Source organism: Sus scrofa, chromosome 14 (assembly GCF_054392235.1).
Source record: "Sus scrofa isolate SSC_HxYL_T2T_F1_AM1 chromosome 14, Sscrofa_HxYL_maternal_Yorkshire_Landrace_v2.0, whole genome shotgun sequence".
Classification (NCBI taxonomy): domain Eukaryota; kingdom Metazoa; phylum Chordata; class Mammalia; order Artiodactyla; family Suidae; genus Sus; species Sus scrofa.
The window spans coordinates 47,810,201-47,822,989 of record NC_139396.1 but is presented as its reverse complement, the minus strand read 5'-3'; the positions used below and the strand labels follow the sequence as shown (position 1 = coordinate 47,822,989).

The 12,789-nt window shown below is 47.2% G+C and overlaps 1 protein-coding gene and 1 long non-coding RNA gene across 6 annotated transcripts in view; one reads left to right on the top strand and one right to left on the bottom strand.

Moving 5' to 3' along the window:
- Positions 1–12,736, bottom strand: part of LOC106505914 (uncharacterized) — a 64,767-nt gene extending 52,031 nt beyond the window's left edge. Inside the window, exons 1-8 of one of the 5 annotated variants that reach the window (XR_014827210.1) lie at positions 12,565–12,736; positions 11,860–12,097; positions 10,224–10,403; positions 9,275–9,387; positions 8,612–8,705; positions 8,076–8,167; positions 5,397–5,683; positions 3,466–5,284 (exon numbers count right to left, since the gene is read on the bottom strand). This is a non-coding gene — a long non-coding RNA (uncharacterized LOC106505914). Of the gene's footprint in view, positions 1–3,465; positions 5,285–5,396; positions 5,684–8,075; positions 8,168–8,611; positions 8,706–9,274; positions 9,388–10,223; positions 10,404–11,859; positions 12,098–12,564 lie in introns of those variants that run through there. The other 4 variants (XR_014827211.1, XR_014827209.1, XR_014827212.1 and 1 more) reach the window with 4 other exon arrangements.
- TMEM132C (transmembrane protein 132C) overlaps positions 12,312–12,789 on the top strand; it is a 403,977-nt gene continuing 403,499 nt past the window's right edge. The window contains exon 1 of the mRNA XM_084995970.1: positions 12,312–12,481. The gene's annotated coding sequence lies outside the window, so the exon portion shown is untranslated. The remainder of the gene's footprint in view (positions 12,482–12,789) is intronic.

The following is a 12,789-nucleotide window of genomic DNA, read 5'->3' as shown; positions in this document are numbered from 1 at the left end:
AACAATCCTGCCTCACAAGAAGCATTTGGGTAGGAGAGTTTTTCAACGTGTGGGACACGCATACACTTGGCAGATGGTTTCCCATCCCTGGCCCCTGCCTACTGAATTATGTGGGGTACTGCCTCCAGCCTCTACAAGAAAAGAGGCCCACAATTTCCAAATGCCCCCTAGTGGCATAGGGATTATCCAGGTAAGAAGATATTCCACGAGTTCCCATTATGACGAAGAGGAAATGAGTCCGACTAGGAACCATGAGGTTGCCGGTTCGATCCCTGGCCTTGATCAGTGTGTTAAGGATCTGGCGTTGCCATGAGCTGTGGTGTAGGTCTCAGACGAGGCTCGGATCTGGTGTTGTTGTTGCTATGGCTATGGTGTAGGTTGCTGGCTCCAGCTTCAATTGGACCCCTAGCCTGGGAACCTCCATATGCCACAGGTATGGCCCTAAGAAGACAAAAGACAAACAAAAGAAGAAGAAATTCCAAAATAAAGGGCATGAGTCAGACATTGATGCTTTCTCCATCCAGAATCTTCTCTCTCCTGTAACCAAGCAGGACCCTGTGGACCCTTCCCCGTATCCTCTGCTTTAGCTCCTCTCTGAACTACCTAGATAATGGTATCTGGTGCTCTTTTCCTAAATTGTTTCACACATGTTAAAACCCCCACATGGAAGAAATTAACTACTTGATGACCCTGAGCAAGTAGCCCCCAGGCCTCCTGGAGCCTAAAGATTAATGACGGGAACTCTCAAACACTGGACACTACTGTTACCTTGCCATCGGCCAGTCAGAGACTTGTGCACGAGCTGATCACTTACCCCGTGACTCTCCTCCCTCACCTGGCTTTTAAAAATGCTTTACAGGAGTTCCCGTCGTGGTGCAGTGGTTAACGAATCCAACTAGGAACCATGAGGTTGTGGGTTCGGTCCCTGCCCTGGCTCAGTGGGTTGACGATCCGGTGTTGCCGTGAGCTGTGGTGTAGGTTGCAGACGCGGCTAGGATCCTGCATTGCTGTGGCTGTGGTGTAGGCCGGCAGCTACAGCTCCAATTCGACCCCTTGCCTGGGAACCTCCATATGCCATGAGAGTGGCCCAAGAAATAGCAAAAAGGAAAAAAAATAAAATAAAAAGCTTTACAATTTTCAGGGAGTTCGGGTTTTTTTTGGGGGGGGACACGAGCCACCTGTTTCCTTGCACGGCCGGAAATAAACCTTTCTCTGCACCAAACTCTGACTTTTCAGTTTGTTTGTTCTCACTGTGCCTGGGGCACAGGAACTTGTGCTAACACACCCTCTTCTTAGGGAAATGCAGCCTTCTTTTGGAGAGCCAGCCATCAGGACCTAAGACCAACCGGGCTTATCAAAGCCCCTGTCCTGGGAGAGCTCCAGTTCACCTTGAAAGAAACCTGAGCTCCAGAGCTCCAAGCACTCCTGCTTCTGGGCTCTTAAAGAAGAGGTGTCTTAGGGCAGGAAGTTAGTTGTTGCACCGGGAGACATGGAGGGGTGGGAGGTGGAGGAAGAAGTGGGGAGGAGGGGGTAGGAGGCAAGGAGGGGGAAAGGAAACCCAACTTGTATTCAAATCCAGCTCTACGACCCTAAGCCTAGCTCCATGCTGTCCTTCCTCAAATGGGTAACTCAGGATAAATCTTTCTCGCTTTTTGTAAGTTTCTGCCAATTTCAACCAACCGGCCTGACAAATACAACAGAAGGAGGGGTGATTAATAACCAGTTCTGCAATCAAAGGATGCGTGAATGACTGCCTTTGCTGTGTCCTGCGAGGCTTCCTGATTTATGCAGGGGCAATTCTCAGGCTGGCGCTGGAATAAACATCCCTGCAGACTTGGAGATGAAAGAAGACACTCTCTTCCCCACCAGGTCTTCCAGGTGCTGACTGCTGACAGGCAGCCCGTTAAAAGGCAGCTGCTGTGCAAATGGCCATCGCCACTCAGCGTCCATGAGGCAGCTAACACTGGAATACTACAGCATAGGGGCCAAATCCAAGTCTGCGTAACCTTGCCACCTACCCTGTCTCAGAGGCAGGTGCTTTACCCTGCCATTTCATCCTTCACAGCTTTTAAAATATTTCTTACAATATAAAATGATAATGGCCACGGATGGTAATTTATAACTTGCTGAATATTTAAAATAGGTTTCATTTGCAAAATAAAGTATCGATGCTTAATGGTACAGTTACTGGAAAATATTTCTGGATGATGGTTTTGCTCGCCCAATGTTAATTTTCCTTCCGTTTTGCATTTTCCCTTCAGTTTTGGGGTACTGGAAAGAGTCCTGACTAACAGAACCACTGAAAAGCCAGGAATAACTATCCCAAATTTTAGTAATGTTTTAAAACAATGCTGAGAGGTTAAGTCTGACCTAAGGGATTCACAAAAGCAGGGATTATTCCTATCTTGCTGACCGTGAAATCTGCAGCGCCGAACAAAATCCTTGGTACTCAACTTGGGCAGAGATGAGAAGGAAGAACAAAAGGAAGATTTATTACACAGCCAAGAGATGGAAGAGGCAGGATTTAAAATAAAGTTCATTTGCCTCGATGGGCACATGAAAATATACATGTTATCCCTTTATTTGAACATCTTTACTTCTTAGTTTTTCCTCTTGATCCTATGATCACTTTCTCTTAGTTGTAGGAATACAAAATACTCCTTTCCCCTCCTGCTAGGTCACCACAACTTTTCCTGCTTGTTTCAGCCAAGGAGCAGAGCAGGAGCCAGAAACTACTGCAGATACTTTTTTATTTTATTTTATTTTACTTTATTTTATTTTATTTTTTATTTCTCCAATACATTGTTTTTTTTTCCCTACTATACAGCATGGTGACCCAGTTACACATAAATGTATACATTCTTTTTTCTCCATCATAAGTGACTAGACATAATTCCCAGTGCTACAGAGCAGGATCTCATTGCTAATCCATTCCAAAGGCAATAGTCTGCATCTATTAGCCCCAAACTCCCCATCCCTCCCACTCCCTCCCCCTCCCCCTTGGCAACCACAAGTCTATCCTCCAAGTCCATGATTTCCTTTTCTGTGGAAAGATTCATTTGTGCCGTATATTAGATTCCAGATATAAGTGACAGCATGTGGTATTTGTCTTTCTCTTTCTGACTTCCTTCACTCAGGATGAGAGTCTCTAGTTCCATCCATGTGGTACTGCAGATACTTTAAACATAGCTATCCAAGAATAAAAACCACTGAGGTGGCCAACGGAAGGGTTTTAGGCTCTTCTTTCACATTTCCCAGGCTTCTGAATGCCAAGTAATTTTTCATTATTCTCTGAGCCTTGTAAATGTTATGCTGCATGGATTCTGAATTTTGTAGACTCTGGATTCTGTTACAGTCCTCAGAAAAGTGTTTCCGGTTTTGTTTTGGCCATCACCTTCGTTGGCTTCAAAAGAAGTCTCTTGGTCTGCAGCTCAAATAAATTCAGTTCTTTTATTCTCATAATTCTTTTATTATGTGACTCATGGGTCTCCAAAAGACATGGGCAAAGTTTATACACAGAATTTGGGGGATTTTCCTTTCTGGCTCTGTCCCTGTTTGGATTCTTCCCCCTCTATTTTCCAGGGGCTGTGATTGTTCCAAACTCTGTCCTCTGGTTCTTCAGACCAGAGAGCGTGGGTCTCAGCAGGAGAAACAGTTGTCCCAAGCAGCAGTGACTATGACTTGTCCTTAGGGGAAAAGCCACCAAAACAGGAAATGTTCCCCATGCCTCCTCCTTCTCCCAAATGTCAGCTCCCTACCACAATTTGCCCGCCCTCCTCTTTACGGCCTTCAGGAAATGTGTCTCGTCCCTGTGTTTGTGGTGCTTCTTTTCATTTTGTATTTTATGCAGAATTTATGGTTGTTTCCTGTGTGAAGAGTGATCCAGTAGGTGTGTAGTTGGCCAAGGCAGAAGCTAAACTCCTTCACATGCTCTTTGAACAACTCCCCTTGCATTGTCTGACCCTAGAAGCCCAGCTCTCCTGCCTTCCCAGATTCTCCTGAAAGTTCCAACACAGTCACCTGAAGGAGCTGAAGGCTCAGTTGGTCCCCGATCACGGTCAGGGCTTCAGGAAAGCTGGTTGGTGATTTTTCTTTATCTTCCAACTCCCCCTTCTGGATCTCGATGCCTCCAGCTTCTGCAACTTTTTTTTTTTTGGTCTTTTTAGGGTCACACCTGGCCTGGCATATGGAAGTTCCCAGGCCAGGGGTCAAATCGGAGCTGTAGCTCCCAGCCTACACCACAGCCACAGCAACAAGCAACACAGGAGCCTTAACCCACTGAGCAAGGCCAGGGATCATACCCGCATCCTCGAGGATACTAGTCGGATTCGTTACTACTGAGCCACAACGGGAACTCTCTGCCACAATTCTATAAGGTCCCATTCCTAAAATAAATTCCCTATTCATAGTGGTTCTGCTCCTCTCATTGGATCTCCACTAAGAGTGGCATTCCATCAGAAATAATTTTGGATTTCTTCTCCTCAGCCTGGTTCCTAGTCCCGGCTAGCCTGAGCTTTAATCACTCTGGTGCTTGGCAGAGATCAAATGTCAGTCTCCTGAGCTCCATGAAGACAACTGCTTCAAGTGGGAAACACTGCAGGCTGAAATCCTATCAAAGAGGGGCCACTCCGGGAACTATTTCAACTTGCACTCACAAGTCCGAGGCAAAGGGGCCGGTGGTGACCCATGATGACTCTTGAGAAGAAAGACACTCATTAGTGTCACCTGCTGAGGAATTTAATGGCCCCCTTAGCATGTTTCTGCCCCTTTGCTGAAACCCAGAAATCTGAGCTTTTCTTATTATATTTCTCTCTGCCATGAGACTATGCCAGAAGATGCCACCAGGGGGCACTGTTGATTCTAGAACCATTTGCGGGCTGCCAGCAAGTTAGAGAACTGAGCGGTTTCTCCCATAAATTAACGGAATTGGCATTGCATTGTTCCAAGTGTCAAAACAACACAATCCTGGCCATTTGCCATTTGAAGTTCAATCTCTTTTTTTGGTAACAGGCCATCAGAGCGTTTTAAGGGGAGTCCAGAGCAAGGTAGCCGGTCTCGCTGCAAATTCCTTTAGTTACCTGGATGGTCTGAACCTGAGAAAGGTAACTGCAAAAACGGTGAGTCATATAGAAAAGGTATGAGTGTCTCTCCTTCCCAGAAAGTGGTGAGAGCTGTAGTGAATCATAAATTAAGCCAGAAGGGGCTTTAAAAGGCAGACTAATAATGCCACTTAAATGCTCTGTTGCATCCCACAGCAGTAGACGAGTTTGAATTGAATTATTTCCTAGGAAAGATGCAGAGTTTAGGTCCTCATGAGTAATGACAATAACACTGAGAAAACAAAAGCAACACCTGAGGAGTGAAAAGGAGGAAACCGATATAATGGCTGAACCTACCGCAGCTCAATGCCCGTGACCTTGGAGGTGGCTTTTCTCTGTATCGTCCGGCTGGCGGTTAGGGAGACTGCCCAGGAGTAACAGGTGTCATGCCTGTTCATGGGCCATCCTATGTGCCTGTCTTGTTCTTTCTTCCACAGGCTCTGCTGTCCTTTCTTTCTTTCCCATCTTCACTATTCATCTCCCACGGTCCCAAGGCTCAAACATCACCTCCTCAAAGGTATCAATCAGAATTTATTCAACAAGATTTCTTGAGTGCAGGCTGTTTTCTGGCTCTGGCCTGGGTTCTGGGGAAGTGTCCATGGGAAGAAAGACCTCGCTGAAGGGGGGGGGGTACATTTGAAAGGAAAGGAACTGATAGGGAGGGAGGTGCAGGGAAGGAAAATAACAGATGCAAAATCTCTGAAGAGAGAGTGAGCAGAGCCTGTGCAAGGAACGAGGGTCAGTGTTGATTGAGTGTAGGTGGGCAATGAAATCACCCTGATCTTCCCTGGGCTCTTTTTTTTTGTTTTTGTCTTTTTAGGGCCGCACCCGTGGCATATGGAGGTTCTCAGACTAGGGGTCCAGTCGGAGCTACAGCTGCCAGCCTGCACCACGGCCACAGCAACACTGGCTCCGAGCTGCCTCTGTGACCTACACCACAGCTCAAGGCAATGCTGGATCCTTAACCTACTGAGTGAGGCCAGGGATCGAACTCTCATCCTCAGGGATACTCATCATGTTTGTTAACCACTGAGCCACGACGAGAACTCCCCCTGGGCTCTTATAACATGACTTTGGGCCTGTTTTCTGATGTCCATTCAAGATTCTTGTATAAGTCTATTATCTCCTCCATGATGCTCTCAGAGGACAGGCCCCGAGCCCAATGCTCACCCATAACAATCACCCAACAATTGCTTATTGGAGTTCCTGTTGTGGCTCAGTGGGTTAAGAACCCAACTAGTATCCATGAGGGTAGGGGTACAATCCCTGGCCTTGCTCAGTGGGTTAAGGATCCAACATTGCTGCAATGTTGTGGCTTGGATCCAGTGTTTCTGTGGCTGTGGTGCAGACCAAAGCTGTAGCTCTGATTCAACCCTTAGCCTGGGAACTTTCATATGCCACAGATGTGGCCCTAAGAAGAAAAACTGAGACAAAAACAAAACCCCCTTGCTTACTGAATTAAAGAATAGCAAGACATGGAGAGTGCTACTGCAGCCACATGACCTGATGGTCTACCAGGCAAAGGAGGAGCCCAGCTGAGTGGGTGAATTCTTCAGTGAGTGGGAATGCCTTGTGAGGATGGGTTATCGTACAATGCAGTAGCAACCTGGAAATGTCAAACAGTCATCTCTCATTCAATCTGTGTGTGTATGAGTGTGTCCACTGCTGCATGGCAGTGGCCTCTGCCCATTGAGGTCGTTCAGAGATCCAGGTGATGGAGCTTTTGCCATGAGCTGTGGTGTAGGTCACAGTGACCATGCTTATTCCGAATATCATCCTCAGGGACGGGTGGGTAGCAGATACCTACTACAAACCAAGTGCACGGCAGACTCTCCAATAATCCCACACTGCTTCTGGAAAGATGCAATGCACTGAATGTGGCTAGGGCTGCTTTGTGGTGGGAAGCAGGAAAGAGTTTTCACTTTTGTGAAAATTTCAAATACAAAGAGTTTGGGTAATCGAATTCTGGATAAACCCGTGAAGAGCAGAATCAGGGAAGGCTTGAGAGAACTGCTACACAAAGGCGGTCCCTTAAGGCACAACATCAAGAAGACTTGGCGGCGGGGGCGGGGGGGGGCTTGTTTAAAAGGCAGAATATGGGCCCCCACTCACAGTCTACTGAACCAGAATCAACACATTAACATGTTCCCCAGGTAGGAGTAGGCACAGCAAAGGCCGAGAATTGACAGCTCAGAGCAGGGATCCAACAGCTGGTGTAATTGGGTTTGAATCCCAGTTCTACCAACTGCTAGCTCTGTGACACTGGAAACATTACCTAATCTCGGTCTCAATTTTTTTTTTCTTTTTTTTAGGGCCGTACTTGTGGCATATGGAAGTTCCCAGGCTAAGGGTTGAATCAGAGCTGTAGCTGCCAGCCTACACCACAGCCATAGCAACACTGGATCCAAGCCACATCTGTGATCTATGCTACAGCTCACAAACACTGGATCCTTAACCCACTGAGGGGGACCAAGGATTAAACCCAAATCCTCACGGACAATATGCTGTGTTCTTAACTTGGCTGAGCCATGATGACAACTCTGTCTGTCCCGTTTTTTGGTTTATAAATGGAGTTAATGACAACGGTAAAGCCACAGGGTTGTTGTGAGGGTTAAAACACCTGCCAAAGTACTTAAAATGCTTGGCACAAAGTAAAAGATCTATCAATGTCAGCGTTGATGATGACCAAGGATGCAGCAAATACAGTTAAGGAAGTGCCAGTGTGACCACTTCCATTTGTAACCTAATCTGAAGCTATATTTAACATAGTTCTTATACTAAGTGGACTATCTGTTGACCTTGAACCCCAAGTAGAAGGGTGACAGGTTGCAAATCCACTCACTCTGTGGGTCTCTACCAGGATGATGAGACTCTGGGTACAGGAGGTACCAGGAGGGAAACCGGATCAGAGCATCTGAGCATCAGTCCTAGAAGTCGTTCTCATAAGCAGAAAGTCTCTTGCATCTCACATCTTACCTGGGGAAGCTGGGCCCAAGTTCATTTCAGTGGACAGTCATCTCCATAGCGGTGGAGAGATGCCGGAGCAGCCCAAGGGATTCAGGAGTCATCTGCAAGATTACGTGGAAGTTACAAAGGAATGATTTTTGCAGTGTTTGTTGAAAATAAGAAGCCCTAGAAGTGAAATCTGATACAAAGCACTGGCCTGGAAAGTGGAATCTAGGCTGGATGACCAAGACACCAAGTGCAGGGACAGGGAAGAGCCAAGCACACACAAAACACAGCTCAGTGGGATGATGATCACAGGGTCAACCCCATTTCTGCTGCTTCCCAGGGGGGCGACCTTGAACAAGCCACTTACTCTCTCTGACATCAGTTTCCTGGTCTGTAAAATGGGACTATCAACAGGATTGACAACAGGATTATGTGGCAATTAACAGGCAGCTAATGAATGATGCTCATTATTACCACTAATACTGGCTGAGCGAGCGGAAGGCGAAATGGGTGAACCTCAGTTTCCTCATTAGTAAAACAGGGCTGGAGATCTCACTCACCAGACAAGCGCTCATCTTTGTGCACAGACTCGTAGGGGCCAGGAACACAGGTTAGCCGTCACTCTCTGCAGAACTGATGTGGGGACGAGGGAAACTGCAGGTAGACGATAAGCCAATAAACACACAAGTGATCAAGAGTGGGTGGTGATGGCCCACAATAAATATTCCCTAAGAGTTATATTCTTATTGGTACAAGGCTGGAATCCACGTGCAGAAAGGTGTGGGCGTGGGGAGGGAGGAGGACCTATTTGTACCCCCCACCTACCCGGCCCCACCGTAGCCAGGCTGAGACCCTAGAATTGGCTAGAGGAAGAGATGATACAAGGGTGATGGATCTTACCAACGTAAAGCCCAATTTTAACTCCTATTAATGGTGACTTTGGGGGCAGGTGGGTTGCTGATTTTCAATGCCACCCCTGCCAGGTACTAGCACGTGACTGAATTTCCTCTCCGAGTCTCAGTTTTCCCACCTGCTTCAAAGTACCCCCAAGACCACTTGCCCTCCAGTCTTCCTTACCTCCCTGAAGAGCACCATTAAGTACCCACTTGCTTGGGCCAAAACCCTGGATTCCTCCCACAACCCTCACCCATCTGTCAGCAAGGCTTCTGCCTCCACCTAGAGCAGAGCATCACGGATCCATGCCTCCACTTCCCCACTCCTACCTCGCTCCCCATCCAGGCCTCCAGCACTCTTGCCCTCCTACAGTCAGCTCTTAACTGGATTCCAGGCTTCCTCTGCTGCTTCCTACAGGTTATGCTGTACAAGAGGTCAGAGCCTTTCTTGGGCAGAGTAAGGGGGAGGAAAAAAAGGAGATCATTCTTTCCTCCACCTCTTGGCCTTTGCACTTTAAATTTTCTCCCCTTGAAAAGCTCTTCTCCTGGAAATCTGCCAGCCTACCCACTTCACCTGCCCTCTCTAACATTTTACCCCCAAATCAGACTTGCCCCTTATTCTGTTTTACTTTTATTCTTAATACACATCACTGTCTTAAAGGATAGATTTATTTGTCTATTTCTTTAGCGTCTGTCTCCTAGAATGTAAGATTTAAGAGCTTAGAGTCTTCATCTGATTTATTCACTGCTAGAACCCCAAATCCAGGCCTGGCAAATAAATAATAAATAAGCAATCAAAATGCAACAAACAAATATTTGTTGAATGAATGAATGCTAGAACCCCATATCTGGGCTTGACAAATAATAAATATTTATATTTGTTGAAAAGAATTAAATGTCAAAGCACAATAATAGTACTCCCGTTAGTGTTACTGGGAGCATTAAATGAGATAACATCCTTATACAGTAACAAAAGTGCCTGCACAGAGTTTGAAACATAAGCTTTCCTTCCTTCCTTATTTCTCATCTCTAATAGCAAGCATTCTAATAGCAAGGGCTTGCCATTCGATATGCAGGATGACTATAGCTGCCACAAGAGGCCAACATGTAGCCTTCTTTTTCATATTCTTAGTAACATACACCCATAGATCCTCTGTCTAGAGGCAGAATCTTGTAAGAAGTTCCTGACTAAAGTCACAATTTGTACCCCTCATTTTCTGTGAGGATAAGAATTTGGAATTTAAGCATTAACAACAACAACAACAAAATCTGAACTTGCCTTTTTGACTTACAAGCCCCAGGCCCATGTGGAAACAGTGGGTTTCCTCTTTCCAATAGCTCTTCTCTCCTATAAATCATGTTAATTGCCTCCATGTGCCCACAGCCCACAGGGAGTTTTGCAATAGCCTTTGAGGAGATTAGTGGTCTCTGATGTTGGTTATGAAATTCAGAAAAGCATCTGGAAGTAATTTAAGTTAAGGAATTAATGATTTGGGGGTTAAAAAATACATGCTTTAAAAAAAATAAATACAGGAAACTCTTAGCCCATGAACCTCTAAGTTCACACCTCTATTTGGGGGGGATGGGGCAGGGGTTTCCTACAAAAGATAAATCGACCACATTGTCTCTTTCATTTGTATGTTTGGTTTTTAGAAGGTCATGTGATAGGTTAAATGGGATCCTAAACAGATTTATAGAAGAGAAGCACCCATTACCGCCCATCCTTTTATCGGTTCTGGAAGAAGCAGGCAGTGGTCTCCTACAATTGATGTAAGGAGACTTTGTGGTCTCAAAACACATCTGAGACTCAGAACACCCGCGGAGGGCAGATGCCTTAGGGGACTGGGAAGTGGATTTACTTGGTTGAGGCTCCTTTTCTTTTCCTTCTCATTTTGAATTTTTCTGTCTTTCCCTGTGGTTTGTTCAGTTTCCCCCTTGCTGATTATTTGAACCTCAGAGTCCTGGTGCACAGCCTATATTTGGCTTTGCAGTGGAGAGTACAATGTTCGGTGCCAAGAGGAAAGAAATGATGTGTGTGGGGAGGGTGGGGGCTGCTCTTCTCCAAACCCACCAAGGAGAAGAGCAGGGGAGTGGCGGGCATCATTGGGGTTTTGCTGTTGCTGTTCCTATTATCAGACAGGAGGGAAAGAGGATGAAACTGATCCCAACCTCTCAGTCGGGAATGATGGGATATGTCGTATTTCTCAGTGAGGCTAGAAACATTTAGATGAAAAATACTTATTCTCCAGTGACTTTCAAGCTAACAAATAAGAATGAGAAGGAAATGTGCCTTCCACTTTAGGCACTCGAAACTACTTTATGACTGCTTCCAAAGACTGTGTATACACTGGCTGAATAAACTGAAGAACTGGGCAACTGTCAGTATAGTCCACTTAAAAAATGATGAGGGTTCTGCTACCCAGGCCTATTAGAACCAAGATTTTACAGTTATCTTTCTGGCCTGGCTAGTTTTCTCAGCTGCCTTCTCCCCACATCAGGCAAGCAGAGTGGACTAAGAGAGTCAGCTGAGCCCTTTTCCACTGGAGGCTGTCCAAAATTCCAGGTGTACCCAGCTGGGGGAAGGGCTCCTGAGCCTTTGCCAACCCTCTGTCCCCAATTTCTCTTGTGCTTGTTTCAGGATCCACTGTAACTGAGATGGGACAGGAGCAACTGATTTGTAATGCTCAAAATCTTTCATTTTTGTTTCTTTACATCTTAGGGATTTTTACAAAATTTTTTTTGGAAGTTCATTCCTGGTTCTGGTGACCAGGAGTGATGGTGACATATGACACAGTGGGCTTCTTTATCCAGGCTGGACTGAGTCAGCCCGGGTGAGAGTTGGGTCTCTGAGCCCTGCCCCTGCCCCCAGGAGCCCAGGACACCAGGAGAAGCTGTGGGGTGTGGGGGAAGCTCACCAGCGAAGGGAGGGCTGGGCCTTCAGGGCAAGGCTTCTGGGCTCAGAACGCATTGCTTTGCACTCACGGACACGAGAGGGAGTTGGGGTCCTGCATGCAGATGGTTCAGATCCCTGGGAGGCCGATGAGGCCAGAGCATCAGTAACCTAGTGGGCACACAGCTTGAATCCAAGCGAGGAGAGAGGGCAGCGCCGGAAGAAGAGGTACTGGGAACAAAGTGGAGGGTCCTTGTCTGAAGCTGCAGAGAAAAATCTGTTGCAGGAGCAAGGCTGACTGGAGAGGGTGGGCTTTCCCCCTGCCTCGAATAGTTAATAGAAACAGGGGGCGGGCGATATCCACCAGTAGAGAAAGATATACAGTGGAAAATGAACCTGTCACCCCGTGTTCCAGTCCCTTTCCTGAGATACAGCCATCATCTTGCTTTACACACACACACACACACACACACACACACACACACACACGCACATGCCTCTGTATAAACCATGTCCCTCTTGAGTCTGTTCTGCACGTTGCTTTTTCCCACTGAATAATCTCTCTGGAAGGTCTCTCCGCAACCGCTGCATGGGACGCTGAATTCCCAGCTCTCACGGCCAACATCTGCGGACGACCTGAAGTTGAGGTGCGGGGCTTGAGGGCCACCCAGCCCTGACCCAGGGAGTATGGCGAGGGGAAGGGTCCAGCTCCATCTTGAGCCGTGGGTACCTGCGCAGAACTCTCCGGAACGCGAGCCGCAAGGCGAGGGCGGGCGGCTACAGGGAAGAGGAGGGGCCCGGCCGGTGCGACCCCCTCGCCTTGGCGTCGCACCCCGCTTCCTGCATGCCTGCTCCCTTACCAGCGCTCTCGCTCCTGGCACTCTCCGTCTCTGGCCAGGGGCGGGGCTGGGGGCGGGGCTAGGGGAGGTCGCCCCCCCGGTGGGCGGGACCGGTG